Source organism: Asterias amurensis, chromosome 2, assembly GCF_032118995.1.
Source record: "Asterias amurensis chromosome 2, ASM3211899v1".
Taxonomy (NCBI): domain Eukaryota; kingdom Metazoa; phylum Echinodermata; class Asteroidea; order Forcipulatida; family Asteriidae; genus Asterias; species Asterias amurensis.
In genome coordinates this window covers 30,788,867-30,808,926 of record NC_092649.1, presented here as the reverse complement: position 1 = coordinate 30,808,926, position 20,060 = coordinate 30,788,867, and the positions used below count along the sequence as shown (strand labels likewise).

Here is a 20,060-nt window from a genome sequence, read left to right as displayed (position 1 = left end):
AAGGGTTAACGATTTATACAGAGATAACATACATACGTGTACAGTTCTAATAAAAACATTAAATAGTGTGCGTTTTTTTCTCATTATTGTCTGGGTACCTCAGAGTCGCACGACTACAATTTTGCAATGGTCAATGTCAAATTAATGTTCACATATGTTTTATTTAATTTATGCAATAGAAGACCAGTATCCAGTAGGACTTTTTACAAGCAAAAATTGTGTCACGTACATTAAACATGACAGTTCAAACCAAGAGACTTGGGGGAATAAAACAAAATGTTAATGACGTTTAATAACTTCTGTACTGGGCTGGGATACTTTAAGTTTATGTTTTGCGTCACACTGGAAACTTCAATACTTTAATTGGTTTAGGGAAGGTTCACAATTACTTGCATTGTATTCGGCACTTTGTAGTGCTATATGTGGGTTCCACATTGTGATTAGGTTGTAAGTACGTTATTATTGTTTGGCCGGTTTAGTGTTTACCGTCGTTTTACGCGGTTTGACGCTATTGACGCTGTAGTTGTCGCGATGATTTTCAGGATTTAATATTTAGGTAATTTGAAAAGTACACTAGTGTTAATGAAGGTCAATCGGTCTCCTTTGATGGTCAAAGAAATTATTGACGGTGTGATGGGGCCATCACGGAGGTTTTATGGGGGTCACAGAGAGTTCGGAAGATGGTAGATGGTAGATGGTAGATGGTAGATGGTAGATGGTAGATGGTAGATGGTAGATGGTAGATGGTCAGTGATGGGTATGCATCGGGTGCGCCGTTCAGTGTTCACGCTGTTTTAAATAAAAATTTATTGAAAAAAATTAATTAATGACGGTCTTTTTGATGTCTTCACGCTGTATAGAGCCATCTTGACGGTGTTTTAAAAGAAATTACGTTCAATTCAATTGACGGTCGTTTTCCTACATTTGTATTTTGTGCCTCATTTGCATATACCTATAGCTAATGCAGCCCCACCCTACCCAGTAACCCACAAATACAAATTAAATTAACCCCGCCCACAAATAATTGCCACTCTAAAAGTGGCGCGTGACTTTGTGGTCGGGTTGTGGATCACTCTATGTTCGTAGAGAATATCCACTGCATGTATAGCGCGCCTAGCGGTGAAGCTTACCGCAGCAGGGAACCATACTATCCACTGCCTCTTCACATCTAATGAAGCTTCAGGGTTCATATATAAGTGCATTCAAGTTCCAAACATCCTAGTCATGGTTGCTAATTGTTGCTAAAAGTCGTCAGAGAAATACACATTCAGCACATACAGTTCTAACGAACCTTACAAAACTTATCTCAAAATGATTTGTTATTGTTTTTTATAAGATTACAGCGGAAGATGGTTCAAAAACAACGCGACATTACCGAAAAGCCATATTTTCACGGTCGAAACTTGTCGATTTCATATGCAAACTATCGTTTTCAGCGCTGAAAGTGAACCAATCACAGACCATTCAGTTTTTTTAACAAACCAATCGGAAACAAATAGCATGTAAGCCGGTCTCTCAATCACAAACCCTACAGGTCATCCACGATAACATAGTACGACGATCACCAAGAACAGCTAAAAACAACCATTTCTTAATAATAAGCCAACAGGAAACAAATTCTACATTGCCGGGATCAACAAAGAGATTCAAGTATTAAGGTAAGTCTCACGTTTCAGATTGTTTGGACACGATGTCTACATATTCAGACCGAACAAGTAGAAAAACAAACTTTGTGTCTGTGGCCAATAAGCAATAGTCTAGCGATGCATTGTAACCGTAACACTCTGGGATATTTAACCATAATGACACACAAGTTAAATTTCAAGTGGTATAGATGACACAGCTCGGCAAAAAAACAATAACACACGTTTAGCAACATGGGCATGGGCATGGAGAGGAGGCAAAATATTATATAATAAAATATTTCAGACAACAAACAAAATCGTAATACTAATTAACAACGCTTTTTAATAGACATCTGTTTCGGTTGTCATCAAATGCTAAGATTTTTATACCACAATCAGTAACCAAATCTGTTAATACTAAGAAGGTTGATTATCGGTGGTTTAGAGAAGAAGGTTTCTTTCAAGTAGGGATAAACACAAAAATAACAATTGATCAGTGCAACTACAACAGTTCAACATAATATATTTATCCAACTGTTGTTTAAAAAAAAAAAATTGATAGATCAACTTTAGAGATGAACTTTTAGAGAGTTCAAATAGTGTCACTTTAAGGGAAGGGTTACATTGGAGTAGGTAGCACTCCTAATGTAACGGCATTACAAACTATTCATATACTAGCATCAACAATTAATAAAGCAACAGGTAACAGTGGACTAACACTCTTAATGTAAGGGGCATTACAAACTGTTCATTACTAGCATCAACAATTAATAAAGCAACAGGTAACAGTGGACTAACACTCTTAATGTAAGGGCATTACAACTGCTCATTACTAGCATCAACAATTAATAAAGCAACAGGTAACAGTGGACTAACACTCTTAATGTAAAGGCATTACAAACTGTTCATTACTAGCATCAACAATTAATAAAGCAACAGGTTACAGTGGACTAACACTCTTAATGTAAGGGCATTACAAACTGTTCATTACTAGTATCAACAATTAATCAAGCAACAGGTTACAGTGGAGTAACACTCTTACATATGTAAGGGTAAATACACTTGCACATGTAACGGTCTTACTCCACTGTAAACTATTGCTTACTAGGATGTCTAAAGGGACCTGGTTACATTGGGATAACACTCTTACACATGTAAGGGCATTACAGAGTAGTGCTTACTACAATAAATACAAACTTTTGTATATTCAATTGCAACGACATTTCACATTACAGTAATGTGGTTATGTAAAAGCATGACCAAGAATTACAGGCCAAAGTTTGACAGCAACAAGAAAACATTTTCACATATGACAACAACACTTCTCAGAGTGCATTTTAAGTCTATTAGCCTGTTAAACAGGAACTTATTTTCAGGCAGGTAAACTTAACTATATTCACACATTGAATGCACCCCAAAAAGTTCAGGTGGTTTTTCAAGACCTGACTGAATCAAGATAACTCTCAATAACAAAGATAACTACAAATGGGGTCTAAGGACATTTCAGCAGGTCAAATGGACACACCCACTAATAATAAGTTTTATCAGGTTAAAGATTCAAATGGGGTCTGCGGCCATAGACCGGTGGTTTACAAAATGTATGACAGTACCCATGCCTCGATACATGGCACTTTACAAAGTCTTTTCATCGTGCTTTTTTAAGGTTCACTCTCCAGCTGATAGTAAAAGCTCTACGTTGAGGTACCTGAACATTTAATGACTGTCAAATATGTTACTTGACATTCAGTGTAGTAAAAACATAGTTTCAATTACTCGGTACATAAATTAACTATTTTTTTGGTTAAACACACTGCACACTATTGTCAACGACCAAATCTTCTCACATGCTGTATCTGAAAATATACAAAACAAAACAAACCTGTGAAAATTTGAGCCCAATTGGTCGTGGAGGGTTCCGAGAATAATTGACGAAAAAACACCCTTGTCACATAAAGTTGTGTGCTTTTAGATGGTGCATTTAGAGACCTTATTAATTCGAAATCTGAGATCTCAAAATCAAATTTTTGGAAAATTAATTCTGTCTAGAAACTACTCTACTGCAGAGGAAGCCGTTTCTCACAATGTTTTGTACCATCAAGTTCTCCCCATTACTCATCATCAATTTAATGCCAATAATTATTTTCAGTAGTTTACCAAGGTGTCCACTGCCTTTCACTTTACTAAATTACCTACAGTACAAATAAAGTTTACTTCAAAGAAAATTTAGTGTTCTTTAATTACACTATATGTCCTCCAAGGGAAATTTACTGTAGTTTAATAAAAGTATGTACTTCAAGGAAAATTTACAGCACTTGTTTTACAATATGTAATTCAGGGAAATTTACTATACTTTAATTACAGTATGTACAGAAACACCTTTACAATTTTAAATCATACTTTCACGTTATTTTCAAAATTAGGTTTGATTATTAAAGTCACTGTATTTTGTGTAAAATTGCTGTTTTAATTCTATGAATTTAATATTATTGTTGGTTTCTTTCTAAAGGAATAAAATAAGTGTCTTTGTTTCAAAACAACAGGTCATCAACAAAATTTGTTTCATTTATGTTTTGATAATGTATTGTTCTTTCAGTCCTCAAATTTGGACACTTTGAAAAGCAACAACACCATTTACTGACTGTTTTGGAAAACTTCACATTTGGAAACAATGTTTTTCACCTGTTTCCTGTCAACTTGAAACTTTTAATGATCGAGCAGCAACTTTGCTTTTGTTTATGTTTTCAGGACTTACCAAGTAAATCAGATTACATGATGCTGCTTCTTATTATAATAATTTTTATTTTATTTTTGATACTTTTTTTAATTACTAATATTTGTTGACATCTAATATTTCGACCTTTTGGGTGTAAAACTTGTATTCAGTTTTCGGCCTGATATATACTTACATCAGTTTATTTCACATTTCATATTTCATTGATGTTCTATTTGCATTTAAAACAACGCAAACAGTTATCTCTGATGCATTAATTTACAATGCCTTGTAGCTAGTCTAACAATACTTTAATAATCAGTACCCACAAAATGCAAGGACTGGTATAAAATACAAGTCTACTTTCAAGCGCCACCCAGACTTCGCGTACGTTTAACGAATGTACAAATGGCTTGAGCCCATGCTTTTTCTTCCAGGAGTATCTCGACATTGTACACTTGTTTCACGGATTGTACAATACAAGCTTTTTTTGTAAGAAAGGATCTACAGATAATAATATAGCTTCTGTCCCAAGAAGTAGTCAATAAGGTTACTTTCTACTTTGATACTTGAGCCTATTTTATGTCGTTTCAACAGTGTTTGTGACCTTCATGTTCGTGCTCATTGACATTGAACTGGTGTTGTGACCGGGCCACTGCACACATGGGAAGTTGCATCGTTGTTTGGAATTCTTCACTTTCATCGGTAAGTGTGTTACTATTAATGTACTATACTTAGAATACGTAGGACTAGGTTGTAGGTGGAAGCTCACAGACTTTTAGGCAATGAGAACGAAAATGATAGATTTGCGTCCACCGCCCGCATGCTCTGAAAGCTACCGCCGAAAAATTTAATTACTTTCACAAAATTTCATTAGTTTCACAAAAAAGGCTATGCATCATCACAAATGTTCAAGTTAAAATCATCAAACAAGGGTAAAAGGTTATATTTACGCATTTTAGTATTGTCATTGCGATCATTCTGTTTGCAGTTAAACACGCATAAGATCTGCTGCCGTTCATCTGTCGAGCACAATCGACAAATTTGCCCCACAAATATTCTGCGCAATTTTTAATTTGCGCTATGCAGAATAGGCAAATTTGTGTATCGAGCTCCACTTTGCGCAATTTGAAGATTGCGCATCTTCGTGTGCAAAATAATGAATAAAGAAAAAAGAATAAAAACCTCATGTCCTTTCAAAAATGCCCGCAAGCAAATCTAAAACTTTCATTCTCATGGCCTTAAACAAATAAATAAGGGGAGTCCAAAAACAAATTTGCAAACGTTAGCTCATATTTTATAAAATGAAATTAAAAACAGGATTCCAAATTGGATTGGGTTGGCATTTTTATCTAAGTTTCGTCTGTTTGATTGCAGCATGATTTTAAATTTTCATACCTTAATATGTAAAAGTGGTGCATCAGTTCATCGTAGTCATGATAATTTATGTTGGTTTTTCAAGACATTTATGCCAAAACACAACCCCATGAAGTAGGCAGCCCCATGAATACCCACTGACAACAGTAGGCATTAAAACTAAGATCATGGGTCACTTTTTGCCATTTTGTCAGTTTCATGAGGACAGTAGCTGACTGAGAATCACAGAAGAAAAAAAACAAACAACGGTTTAAGAGCAACATTGTAAACATAGCCCACGATTTGTCACAGGTACTTCTAAAAAACTACAGTAACTATAAAGCTCCCCGTGAGAGAGCCTTATAGTTTCTAGAAGTATGTCACTCTGTCTTCAATTAGAAACTTCAATAATGGACAGACTCCTTCTAAGTTCCATAATAAATAGAGACAAAGCTGCAGGATATGTTTCTTTTTCAGTACTTCAAGGAAGCAGCTTCATGTAACACATATTCTAATAACTTTTAAGGTTTTACATTTGACGGAATGGACAGAACTGTGAGGTCCTAATCAATCATGTGTTTGGGGAGTACTTGAGTACAATCAATAAGAAAGCTATAATGCATAAACTTACAACTATGCTTTTTCGTGTCCCCTTCTAAAAACCCTTTTAATCCTGTCTTGCTAGGAACTTTATAATGTGCCGGTGTTATTTGTACATATTATAATGAAATTCATCTGAATGAGTACATATTAAAACAATTTTGTTTTTCTCTCTCTCTTTCTTCAATAGTTCAAACTACAACTTCTCTGATTCTTCCTCGACTTGCTGTCATCACAGAAGGCCACAAGCATGGTGAAACAGAGTGACAATGTCACCTCATAGGCTAAACACTCCAAAAAGAGATTGAACCTGTTGTGTCGGCAAATGTACCCTGTAGGGATGTAAGCAATTGACCAGTCCGTTGGGACAGTTTCTTTTCCTCTTTTTCGGCCAATTGTGTCAATTCACCTGACGGGACAAAAAGTGATTGACGGGACATAATATGACTGACGGGACACTATTTCAAGACATCACATTATTCTCTTTACTAAATATCAGTAAACAAAAATGGTTTTTGTTTTTTAGTTCAGGCGAATTGGATAGTAGATACATTTAATACACTGGACACCTTTGGTAATTGTCGAAGACCAGTCCTTTCACTTGGTGTATCTCAACATACGCATAAAATAATAAATCTGTAACAATTGGAGCTCAATATTTATCGAAGATAACAGACAATAATGGAAGAAAAAACAGCAAACGTTGTGTTTTTTCAGATTCTTTCATTTAAGACCTCAGCTGAGGTCTCAAATTCAATTCTAAATATGTTGCTTCACAAGGAGCTGTTTCTCACAATGTTTTATACTATCAACAGATCTCCATTGTTAGTTACTACTAAGTAAGTTTGTATGCTAACAATTAATAATTTTGAGTAATTACCAAGAGTGTCCAGTGCCAGTACCAAAACAAGGATATACTTCAGTAAATATGGATTTGTGAAGAATATATGACGATCAAAACCCACCGCAGAAAAATGTATGCTGCCATGGAATGTGAATCTGTTGAAATTGGGGCTTTCTTGCAGGTAAAATTTGAGTTCTGAAGCTTTGACATTTTTCGGCCCCAGAAATGGACCCTGATATCCAGGACATCACTGTAGTACAATACGAAAGTGTAAGGCCTCCAGGGCTAAGTTCACAGGGAACTTGGATGGCCCAACGTTGATCACAGAGACCGACGCTCAGAGTGAGCTCACTGGGGTTGACAAGTGCTTGTTCATTATCAGTTGAATAGTCCACCTACTTTGGAAACTTGAATGAGACAAAGCAAAACAGTCGGCGTGCTAGTGCGTGCGTTTTGGCCTTGATAAATTTGCTAGTGCATCGGTCCTCCGAGGAGTGCATTTGGGAAGACAGGTTTGTTGAAGGTATTTCGATTGGATTTGAGAAAGTGAGGCAATTAAAGAGTTTTTTCACATAGAGCTGTGTGTCAGAGTCCCCTCATTTATGTTCTCACAAACCCCCCAGAGATATTTCCAACCCGGCCCCCGGAGTGCAACAGACAAACAGTAACCGGTCGGGCAGTAGATTTCCACCAAAACGAGCCTGCAGCCTTAGCCCGAGACTGCTTGTAGTATTCCCCTGGTCTGAGGTTCACTTTGGATTCGGGATAAGGGGAACTTTAGGCCCAGTGGTTAGACTTCTCCCAAGACTCCCGAATTCGAATTAGTCTCGCAGGAAACACGCCACAGTATGTGATCATAATATTTCATGTGGGTGTGTAAATTTCACCCGGGATTGGAAAAAAGGTCTCAAAGCTGATATTTAACCATTAATACATATCTTAATTGGATGTGAACTACAACACAAATGTGTGATTCAATATTTATCTGCTAATTTAGGGTGATTCAATATTTATCTGCTAATTTAGGGTATCCACACCTGTTCCAGATCCTTCAACTTCAATTGTCATAAACATTTATCAATCTAAGGAGACAAAAGGGTAAAGTGGTTTTGGACAGCTTAGATTGTCTACTTTGCATGCAGTAATTATTTGAAAGCATATAATGAGCTTTTACAATTCAATGCAAAAAACAACACAACATTTATGTGGAATTAGCCAAACAAACATAAGTTTGTCTGGGGATCATGTCATACGCAAGTTAAGTCCAAGGAAGAATGGGTTAGACTCATCATCAGCAGTAATAAGTTGTGACACATCTTATGCATTTTGTGAGCTCTGTAATGGAACACAAAGCCTTTTTACGGCCTGGGGTCTGGGCCTGCCTACAGGAACAAATTTTGCATTTCAGATGCTCTGTGATGCAATCTAAGGCAATTAAGAGCCCTAATGGCAAACAAAACAGAACAAAATAAACACCCTCACATACTTCTCAAATGAATATGGAGTCAAATAATAACAGCCCTTAGTGCGAAGTTACCTGGGTAAAATATGACCAATATATCGCTCAAACAAGTCATAGAGGCCGCAGACTGACAATAGCATACAGAGATGGCGCGTCTCAATAAAGTAAACATACAGTAACTACAGTACAAGAGAACAAAAAAGTATGGAGACGACACGCATGTACATGTATTTGCCCTCTTATGAGACACACAAGTTAGCAAAAACTGGGCGAATATTGTTCACCCCAGAACATGGGGGGGGGGGGGACACACATGTCCCCCTGTTCCCCTACCCCTGATTGACGCACATGCGTTGACTTAGTGTAAGCCTGATGTAGCTTCGACAAAAAGAGCATTTGAGGTACTGAGCATTATTTTGAGGTAGTGGTACAGTAGTACATATGCATTTATTTTTTAAGGCCAGCTATGGTTAGTAATGGTGTAAAGGAAATCACAGCTTGGAAACAGTTCTATTTAATTTTAGATATTGAAAGTGTACATATATGCAGCACAACTAAACTTCTTTTCCTTGTGGGGGAAACACTTTATACACGTACATGGGTCAGCGCATTGTACACAACACAGCTCTTTCTTATTCGTTAAGACATTTTATTGTGATTATAAAAGTGGGTACAAATGGACTTGCAATTTGAACACAGCAAATTGTAATTAATCACAGCAGTACCATTAGGATCTATACAGGTAGATTCACAGGTAAATTTATGCAGAGTTCTTTTGATTGTTGGAAACAGTTTCTATTGTAAAACAGAATTTCAGAAGCTTTATACTGTGAAACTTCTCAGATTCAAATAAATACATACAGTGTATGTTTCTACATTGACACATTAATTTTAACTTAAATGTAGGGGCATGCATGCATGAGGGTCTGCACGTTTATAGCCCAGTGGCAGAAGTTTGTGCAGTAAAGACAAGACAAGGCAGTACCATAAACAGGTTCACAGGCAAAATATTTCTTGGAACTATCCGTTCAATTGTTTTAATACTTTATCAATGTAGTTGTATACAATCTTAAAAAACGGGCCCATTTTTTAGATAGCAGAAACTTCCCAGCAAATGTCAACAAAGAAATAATAATCCCTATAGGGATACACACTCTGAAGAGCATTACTGCCATTATGCTTCTTATATTTAAAAGGCAATGTATTTACTTCACAGTGAAATGTGTCTCAAAGTGCACTTTACTATACAAAGCTGCTGTAATTCTTACTACATGTATGTAAGTCTTTAATTAGTCATTTTAAAATGTATACAAACCATTTGATCAGAAGACTTCAGTTACAAGTTTAGTCATATTGCTGGTTAGCAAATTTAAAAGCATGTTAATTGTAAGATTAGATTGGGGCGTCTGAATTTATCGAAACGGGATTTTGTACAATTAGTGTATACCTTTGATTCTTTGAACCATATCAATGGTAGAGAATACAATAAAATGAACCTGTGACAAATTAATTTCAATCCGCTTCAGGAGTCACAATGTGATTGCAAAAATCATCCACTGGTGTATAGCTCACTTAATAAGTAGTGGGGTTTCACAAAATCATTTAAATTGTTTAATCTAGTTAAAACTTGACGTTTATCTAATAGGCAAAACAGTGGACATTAACTAATTAACAATGTTGGTTTTACACAAAAGTACAATTTGATTCACTTTACTACCATTTGGATATCTTTATCATACCACAGCAGTCTCCACTCACAAACAGGGCCATTCCAATAAGGAGTTCAAATCAATCTAACAGTAACTATGTTTCTATCAGAACTTCCTATTTGTACATGTATGTATTCTTTGTGAAGAGATCAGTCCTTGTACAAGCTTAGGCTTCTTGTCTGCGACCTCCCACTATATGATTAACTTCTGTTAAGTAGTTTTTCATTATATTGCACTACCTAATGGTATGGAAAATAAATCTAATATCTGAACCACCATAATTTAAGTGTGCCACAAACTAGAAAAAGAAGAGTGGACTCAAAAGCTATTAAACTCCCACCAGTAAACAAACACTAAATTAAAAGCAAATCAAAAACATGACAATAAGTGTCATACATTAGCCTTTTACCTTTACTAAATTGTATTGGACTTCAGTTTCCATCCTATTGGCTAATTGAAGGAGGTTTACAGTCACCAAGTACTGGTTCTATTCTATTTGATTCTATTCTATTCTACTGTCCTATATTTAACGATTCTTTTTAGGAGATTTCTTCAACATAGTTAATTGATGGGCTATCTTTGCCCGAGTCTAAAGATGGAGTTTGACCGTAACGAAGCAGCACGCACCTCCGCACAAGGCAGAAGTGCCACACACCTCCGCATCAATGCAGAAGTGGCACGCACCTTTGCATGATGAGTGCAATCTCACAATGTCACCATTATAGGAGCTGATCACCCATGATGAGAGACAGACCGTACTGGGATACAATGCAAGACATCATACTGGGGTGGCGAGCCTTCTAAACGCTGTCGCCTCCATCTTTTGAGTTTAATTAGGTTTACAAATGTAGACTAACACCCCCCCCCCTCCACACTGCATAATCCCACTCCCCCCATCCCCACCCCCCCCCCCTCCCCCCAAAAAGATAAAAATAAAAAATAAAAGTATGTTCCCGAGGCTTTGCACTCATGAAATGTTAGCTTGGTAGCAGAATAATTCCATTCCAATATTGTGCATGTGGCGTGATTGTGTCCAGGAAAGGTTTTTCATACTCACAGTCCTCACTTGTTACAATGTAGTCACATGGGAAGTTGGATCCAAAGTGTCCTCTTGTCCAATTAGTACAAATTATTAAAACCAAACACCCAACACAAATACATGTCACTTTTATTCTAAAGATAAGGTATTCCATTATTCTTCAAAAGAAGTCTTAATTATAAGGTATAGCATTATCACTCAGTTTTTGGTCAGGAAAACACATTAAATTTGTGGACATACCAAATCTTTAAAATTAAAAGTATTTCAATTGAGAGCTGACAACTCATCACAATTACACATTAATGCCTAAGAATAAACATAAAAGTAAAAATTACCAGACACTTCTTTACTGCAGGTACACATGATTTATTCGCAATAACAAACTTTACAATACCCAATTAAAGGCAGTGGACACTATTGGTAATTACTAAAAATAGTTATTGGCATAAAACCTTTCTTGGTAATGAGCAATGGATATAGGTTGATGGTATAAAACTTTGTGAGAAACGGCTCCCTCTGAAGTGCCATAGTTTTTGAGAAAGAAGTAATTTTACACAAATTTAATTTCGTGACCTCGAGTTAAGAACTTGAGGTCTTGAAATCAACCATCTAAACGCACACAAGTTCGTGTTGCAAGGGTTGTTTTTCTTTCATTATTATCCCGCAACTTTGATGACCGATTGAGCTCAAATTTTCACAGGTTTGTTATTTTATGCATACAGTATGTTGAGATACATGTACACCAATTGTGAAGGCTAGTCTTTGACAATTACCAATGGTGCCCACTGCCTTTAAAACAGCATTGCTTTTTATTTCAAATTAAAAACAATTTGAAGAAATAAATTAACATAAACAAGTACAGGTACACGTATGTATTCACAAACACGTAACAAGACAGATAAACCGCAAAGTTGTCAGCTCACAATTAAAATATTTCAAAGCCATGGCACAACAATTTCTATTAATTGTCATATCGAACACTCCTATTGAAAAAAGGATTAAAAAAAATTTTTTTTTTAAAGGATTAATAATAAAAAACAAAAGGTATGTTGTTGTAACTCCTAAGCTTGAGTGTAAATGAGGAGTGTACAATTTTGTGAACTTCTGGGAATATAAAGTATACTATCTGATTGGAATTTCACAGATTAAGTCATAATGCAAATGGCATTATCAAGGTGTACAAAAGGGCGATAGTTCCATACCTTTGACCTTTATACCCCCAGAAACAAATGGGACTTTCTGTTCTCTCAAGTTGCAAGTTCCCCCCCCCCCCAAAAAAAAAACATAATTACACAACTGAGTTTGCCCGGAGGCTAGAGGCAGTGTGAATCCTCGCTTAGCAGCAGGTTCTGCAAATGATTTAATAGATTTGCATCCAGAATAAAGAATATTAATTTGGTTTGTACCCATATACACTGATGAATTGCCACTGTTTACTCCGTACTTACTCGGTTGGTATTCGAACCCACGACCGTTGCAAATCTAGAGCAGTGTCATACCAACTAGACCACTGAGATTGCCCGGTGGCTAGAGGCATTTTGAATCGTAAGTGTAGCAGCGGGTACTGCAAACGATTTATAGATGTTACACTTGCATCCGAAATAAAGAATATTAATTTGTTTTTTTTACCCTTACACACCAATAATTGTTAGCACTTTATACTCAGAACTTACCAGAGTTCTGCGAAGAAAAAATATCAAAGGCATAAAAAAAACTATTAATCGGGTGGGATTCAAGGGAAAAAAAATGACATCGCACCGTGGCTTTGAAGACAACACAAAAAAGAACAACACTAATGCATGCAAGGCAGTATGACAGTCTGATGGTCAACAAACTCCTACAATATCAAGCAAATCTGAAAATGAACAAGCACATAAAGATTTCTTACATGTACACATTTACAACTTCAATAATGAATCATACTGTCTTGCATAGCATTTTTGGGACAGGAAAGGTGCACAAATACATAACTCTCATCCATTCATTCGTTCATTCATTCATTCTATCTACTGTACGCAACTAAATGATATGGTTTCATGGATAATGTATAGGAGCAAATAGAGTCCATTTCATACTGTAACAACTACACTTAATACATTATGAAGTATCAAACACTTTTCAGTTACAAAATGAAATTCATTTACAATTTGTACAACAATCATTCATAACTCCTAACAAAATACATACGTGCAGGGATACATCTATATAGACCACACACACAAATGTTTGTCATTGGATTAAGGAAAAATGCTTCAAGTGTCATCATTTGTAGGTACCAGAAAAAATCATTCACAGCACGTCTGTGGAAATGGGTTTTTTTCAAGTAAAGTGACGGAGGACAGGATTGAAATCTACATGGCATTATCTGCATTTCAGTGTTGGGTATACAAGTTTCTGTGTCTTTTGCATATTCATGGAGAGCATTTTTTCCAAGGACAAGCATCTATGAGTGATTATAGTACAACAAATATTGAATACATTTCCTTTTTGCATTGTCAGAACTTGATCAATCTGCACCATGCATTCTCATATGCATCCAATGTTTGCATTTAACACAACTAACCATAGTCCTTTGATGATACTTGCTCCTTCAGTGATGTCAAACATTTCACATAGACAAATCCTAAGAAACATGAAAAAAGACACATTCAATTTAAATGTTTTATAAGACTATTTATGAACAATGACACACAGCATTACAAAACGATTCTGAACTTGTAGGTGACATTAACATAAAGAGACCAAGTTAAGGAAAGGACATACAAACAAAATGAATCACAGTTGTGGGTACTCTTTGTTCTTTGAGGCATGGTGCACAATTTCAGTAATCATGAAAACTGATTACTTTGTTTTCAATACTTCATATTCATGGACTCACAGTCTGGTGTCTCTATTAATTCAGACGTTTTTCCTTTCATCTCAAACTAGGGTTTCTTTTTAGCTCTTTTTGCATTCGATTTTGTTACGTGCGCACATCATTTCGTTTTTCCCGTTCAGTCATTCAATTTTGCTTCGCTTTAGGCATTCTATTTCATTTATCATGTTTATAGGTAATCAAGACTTCACTTTGAGGCAATGAAGAAGTCAACAGTGATCAACTTCATACTTGTGGTGTGAATAGCAAAGGGTGGAGGGGGTGGGGGAGGTGTAGGGTAAGGCTCTTTGTCTGGGTTCATTCCATAAATGAGTCAACGAGGCAATAAAGAAGTCCACAGTTTGTCCAATATTGGTAAACCAGGGTGGTTCAACCATAAGGATTGTAGCTAGACTCTTTCATTAATTTGTTTATTGAATTGTTGTTGATGTTAGCAGGGATTCTGGCATGTGTGTGTGTGTGTGTACTCCAGCTTATCACAACTAGGCATTCTACACTATACACAGCTAGTGAAGAAATTAAATGCTGGTGTTCATAAGCGCAGAATAATTTTGCGGTAAGCAGAGCCAAGATTTTGAGCCATAGAGTGATGTTTTCCGGTCTTAAGTTCCTCCACTTCTTTGATCAGCCTCTTCACAATCAGCTTTAAATTGTTCCTTTCTACATCCTCATATTTTCGTTTGTGCCAATTATTTATAAGAGATTTAAAATGAAGACAATTATTTGTTTCCTTTTTCTTTTGGTTTCTACAAACAAACAGCTACAGAACAACTTACTGTCATCTGGCCAATGAAAATGAAAGCCAAACATGAAACCAGCTCCCTCAAGAGTTCGGCATGCACGATCCAACCCCTTTTTTGCATTTGCCATCCATAGGTGTTTATGCGCATGTGCACATCTCATTTGCATATTTCATAGGAAGGGCCTATTTGTCATCAAAGTTAGAAAACCCAATAACGATAAAAAAAACACCCTTGTTGCAAAACTTTTTTCGAAAACTACCTTTAAACCTTTAAACCTATGTTACTTCACAAGGAGATGTTTCTCACAATTTGCTTATACTATCAACAGCTTTCCACTGCTCGTGACCAAAACTATAAAGTTTTTGGGCTAACAATTATTTGGTGTAATTACTACTAGTGTTCAGTGCCTCTATAAAGACCATTTTAAAATACATGTATGTACTTACCACAGAACAACAGCAAGATGATTTACAAATCATTGTCAGAAACATTTGTATCAGATTTTCTGTCAAAGCATGGTCTACAACAGAACAAAATATACACATAATCAGTTAAAACAAGTGTTCATGATCAAACACACTTGAATCACATCAGGGCCTAAATTAAAATAAATAAATAAATAGTAATAGCAAAACCATTCTCTATATATGATAAGTGTGCTGATTTTCATACATGACACAACAAACATGACCTACATCTTTACGTCCAATCTGAAGGACGGAGCAATAATGGTTAGGACACTTAACCATCGCTTTGACTTTCTGATTGAACGTAAAGCTGTAGGTCCCGTGTGTTGTAAACAGCATGTAAAAATAGTGCAGTTCATATCGCGAAAAGCGAACAGGTTACTGCGCCCCAGTATTCCTGGTTTAATTGGCTGCATAATGCGCCATAGCACCTTGTAAAACAATTTCCAAAAATAGGTCTCATAAATGTAAGCTCCACTGTACCTGGCAGGTAAAATAATGCGCACTTTGATATGCCCCTTAGGGGTGTGATAAAGCGCACTGTAAATGTACATGTAAAACCAAGTATTATTAAAAATGCTTAATGACACAAAATGTCACCACTCAGAGTCGAACCCATACTCTGCTGATCAGAAACACCAGACTTTGACTGCCGCATCAAATGGCTCCACCAAAATATTGCATTAACAGCCCACCAAGGTGGGCTACCTTAGAAAGATATATGTTAATTAAACTGTATAAAATGTAAGGTGTCTTTCTTCTTCATCCTTTTTTCCCCCTCAAAAATGTATGTTTATGAGTGTATGTCGAATGCTGAACTTGCATTTCTAGCCACAGATATGAATTGTGAAGGGATTAATGAATGTGAAAGAATGTATAAAATATAAATCACTTAAGTAATCAAAGTGCCATTTTTCAGAAAGTCAATGTTGACCCTGATAAGATGTTTCTTGAAGTTTTGAGGCCCAACGTAAGGAACTCCCAGTTGCAAGAAGTGCAGGGCAAAATGTTTGTCACTCTAAGGGTTGAGATTTAAAGAAACGGTAGCTAGCAAAAAGAACCTATTTTGGTAGTCATGGTAGAACACATGGTACTTACATGGCACATGGTGCAAATGGAAGTATAGGCCAAATACTACTCCATCAGGTTATTATTCACCTTTTACTACTAAAATGGCCAGCCCAGCACTACCACAGTCACCTCTGTCCTAACTCTATGCATCCACTGACCATGCTGCTTAGAGTAGCAGAACTTCATGCATTGTCAGTGCTTACTTACAAAGGTCTTACAAAATGCTTTCAAAGGAATTTCATGGCAACAAAGGCTCCATTAAAAAAAGGAAGTGAGTATGCAAGAGCATAACAAAGAAAGTGTTTAATGTTGATAATGACCAGCTGGAACTCTGTTTATAACCAATTATTTTTGGTTACTATACACTAGTCTTGGTGCAAGACAGTTCTTGTTGCGGGCAATGCAGGCGCTGTTGGTGAGTTGGTCGCGCTGTGTTAAAGAAAAACGAGGAATGTCTTGCACCAAGAATGCATTCAAAAAGTGTCTGAGTCATAGAAATTAAACAAACGCACGGAGCTCAAGGTCGTCAGAAAACAGATACATTTTTACAGAGTTTCTTAATGTATTATGCCTTTGAACCAAAAAGGCATAAATGAATGGGAATAAAAGAGCATTCACTCGTTCTTAAATTTGTGTTTAAAACTATGCAGGGTCGTGGCCATGATTAAAGGCCCTCGCCTTTCGCTCGAGCCTTTACCAAATGGCCAAGACCCTTCCAGTTTCACACTGCTGTTCATGACTACCATTTCATTCCATTCATTAGACCTTGTCTATTGGATTCAAAAAAATTAAACTTACCTTTATAGCTACTGGCCAGAATGAGTAATGCCGGGAGTGCATTAAGTTACTTCATTGTATGGTGAAGATCTTATTGAATCTAAAACAGATCAATGGTCAAAGAATAGAAATTAAGGATAAATTATAAATTGTTATGTCAATTGCATCAAATAATGTCACTACCCTCCAGCAGGACCCCACCAACCTCCAGAAATTGTTATTATTAATATTATTATTATTATTATTTTGGACAATCTGTCGTTTTGTGCGCACAGTCTTGTTAACTCCCGGGAGAAAGGTTTACGATATCGCAACTCACCATTCACACTAATCTCTCTCATAGTACAAACATTGGTTTAACATCTATGATTATGAATTGCACAAATCAAGAAATTGTGATTCAGTAACTAGACGACAATATTTGTTCTCTAGTCATTGTGAAAACAGCGGTTAGCTGGGGGATATGACCACAATATTGTGATGTAAGTCCTGCAGTCTAACCACCTGACCACGGTGACACTACATTAATATGTACTTTAACTATACTAACTAGTCTGGATTTATAGTTATAGCCCTATTTAGTATTATTAAAAGGAAAGTACACGTTTGGTTATTATTACTCAAAATAAAAATTAACTTAAAAACTGGCTTGACGATCATTGGACTTGGATGGCTGATGGAAGTATAAAATAATGTAGGAAACGACTCCCTCTATGATTTATATGGGATACACCTAGTAGTAAGAAGACTGGTCTTTAACAAAATAACAATTACCAAACGTAAACAATGCTTTTCAGTACACTACGTACATACAAACGTGTACATTAGGCTTAGCTTACTACCTAGATGCGTAGACCAGCTATCCGAAGAAAACGATTTAAAAGTAGCTTCTCTCGAGCGGACGGCGGAACGCACCAGATAAATGTACTCTAACAACCCTTAGCTTGACTTGTGTGCTTTAGTTGCTTCATAAATAATACTTTACACAGATATTAACAGTCAAAATTGTCCACTTACTCATTTTATACTTCCCGCGATGATGTTCACCATCTTGAGTTGATCGCGGAATGCAACACTAAACATAACTAGTCTACAGAGGGCGCTAGGGTTGTTCTTAGATGAAATGAATTTTCTTTGGCCCTGTTATAACAAAATATACTACCAGACTAAAGTTACCAGCATAATACCATGTCATGTTCAGCTTGCGAGTGGTATCCAGCTCGTTTCTGCTTAACATACAATTCTTTGAAATAATGGGCCCTGGATGCCATGCCACCTAGGCCCCGGGGGGGGGGGGGGGGATGGGGGATGATGGGAGGGGCAAACCCGGGATTGTTCAGGTCCTGGGGAGAATGGTGGAAATTGCACTCTGTGTCCTATTAAACGAATTTTGACCATTTAAAATATTGCCTTGACGGGAACAGCCCTTGACTTATAATATTATAGTGGTTATAATGTTTACAAGTTGGCAATATCTTAAAAGAAGTATTCAAAGTGTACAGAGGTAACACAACTTCTCAGACTGAGTGCACATTGCTTAACAGTTTTGGCAATATCTCAACTTCTCAGATTGTGTACTACTATGGGACTCTCTTCTCTCAGGAATGTTTGCAATAATATCTCAAAAGAAGTATAAGAAGCGTTACCACGATATCTATAACTGTGTCTTGATCTAGGGATAATTATTCTTATAGTTTTGGCAATAAAGTAGTGCAGCCAAGCTTGAGTGCAGTGGCTTTGGGCTAAAGTAAAATGTGTTTTAAGACATTTTTCACTAGTGGCAAAAAAAAAGCAATTTCTTTTACAGGGGTATTTTATTATTTTAAAATCTTAATTACCACAAAGTTGTTTCTTGTTTCACATGACCAAGGTATTTATTTCACACTAAGCCATAAACATAAATGTGGCAAAATAAAATGAACATTTTGAAAATACTATACACATAACGGGCAAAAAACACTTAAAAGTTAAAGACAGTGGACATTATTGATAACTGTTAAAGACTAGTTTTCACAGTTGATGTATCTCAACATATATGCATAAAATAACTAACCTGTAAAAATTTGAGCTCGATTTGAAAGAAAAACCAACGTCACACAAAGTTGTGTGCTTTCAATGCTTGACTTCGAGACCTCAAATTCTAAATCCGAGGTCTTGAAATCAAATTCGTGGAAAATTACTTCTTTCTCCAAAACTATGGCACACCAGAGGGAGCCATTTCTCACAATGTTTTATACCATCAACTTCTCCCAATTACTCATTACCAAGTAAGATTTTATGCTAATAATTATTCTGAGTAATTACCAGGAGTGTCCACTGCCTTTAAGTGATTGATAGTTATGGTAATAGGCATTAATAGGGCTAACTGAAATTAATTAGGTTAGAAGACAATACCAGTATGAAAACAAGGGGTTGCTACATAGATTGGTTTTGACCTCATCGCAAATACTTGGTACGCATGCATAGCGATCAAGTTTGATTGCGAGCTGGATCAGCATGCACCTTGTTCAACAGTGAGGGCTACCCAAAAGAATTTGCGAAAAAGGTCTTTGATGACATTAGTTAACAACAGGATGGACCACGTGAAGGTTGTCATCTTCCACCCCACAACAGTTAAAGGGATCATAATACATCAAAGTGTGTAACCATTACAACGATTGCTTCATTGGAAATGTTACCCCCCTTTGATACCTAGCCTACGGAGTAAAAAAACAGAGATAACAAATACTCTGGAAAACCCCACTTAAACTTATCTATAATAACTATGACTTAAGAAATGGTT

At 36.4% G+C, this 20,060-nt stretch overlaps 2 long non-coding RNA genes across 2 annotated transcripts; one reads left to right on the top strand and one right to left on the bottom strand.

Moving 5' to 3' along the window:
* Positions 1-4,668: 4,668 nt before the first annotated feature.
* LOC139933955 (uncharacterized) lies at positions 4,669-8,010 on the top strand. The gene is made up of 3 exons (XR_011785660.1): positions 4,669-5,040; positions 6,482-6,633; positions 7,317-8,010. It is a non-coding gene; the product is annotated as an uncharacterized lncRNA (long non-coding RNA).
* Positions 8,011-11,226: 3,216 nt separating this feature from the next.
* Positions 11,227-18,340, bottom strand: LOC139933954 (uncharacterized). Its single transcript, XR_011785659.1, has 4 exons — positions 18,296-18,340; positions 17,300-17,378; positions 15,410-15,483; positions 11,227-13,968 (listed from the first exon to the last, which is right to left on the bottom strand). It is a non-coding gene; the product is annotated as an uncharacterized lncRNA (long non-coding RNA).
* Positions 18,341-20,060: the final 1,720 nt, after the last annotated feature.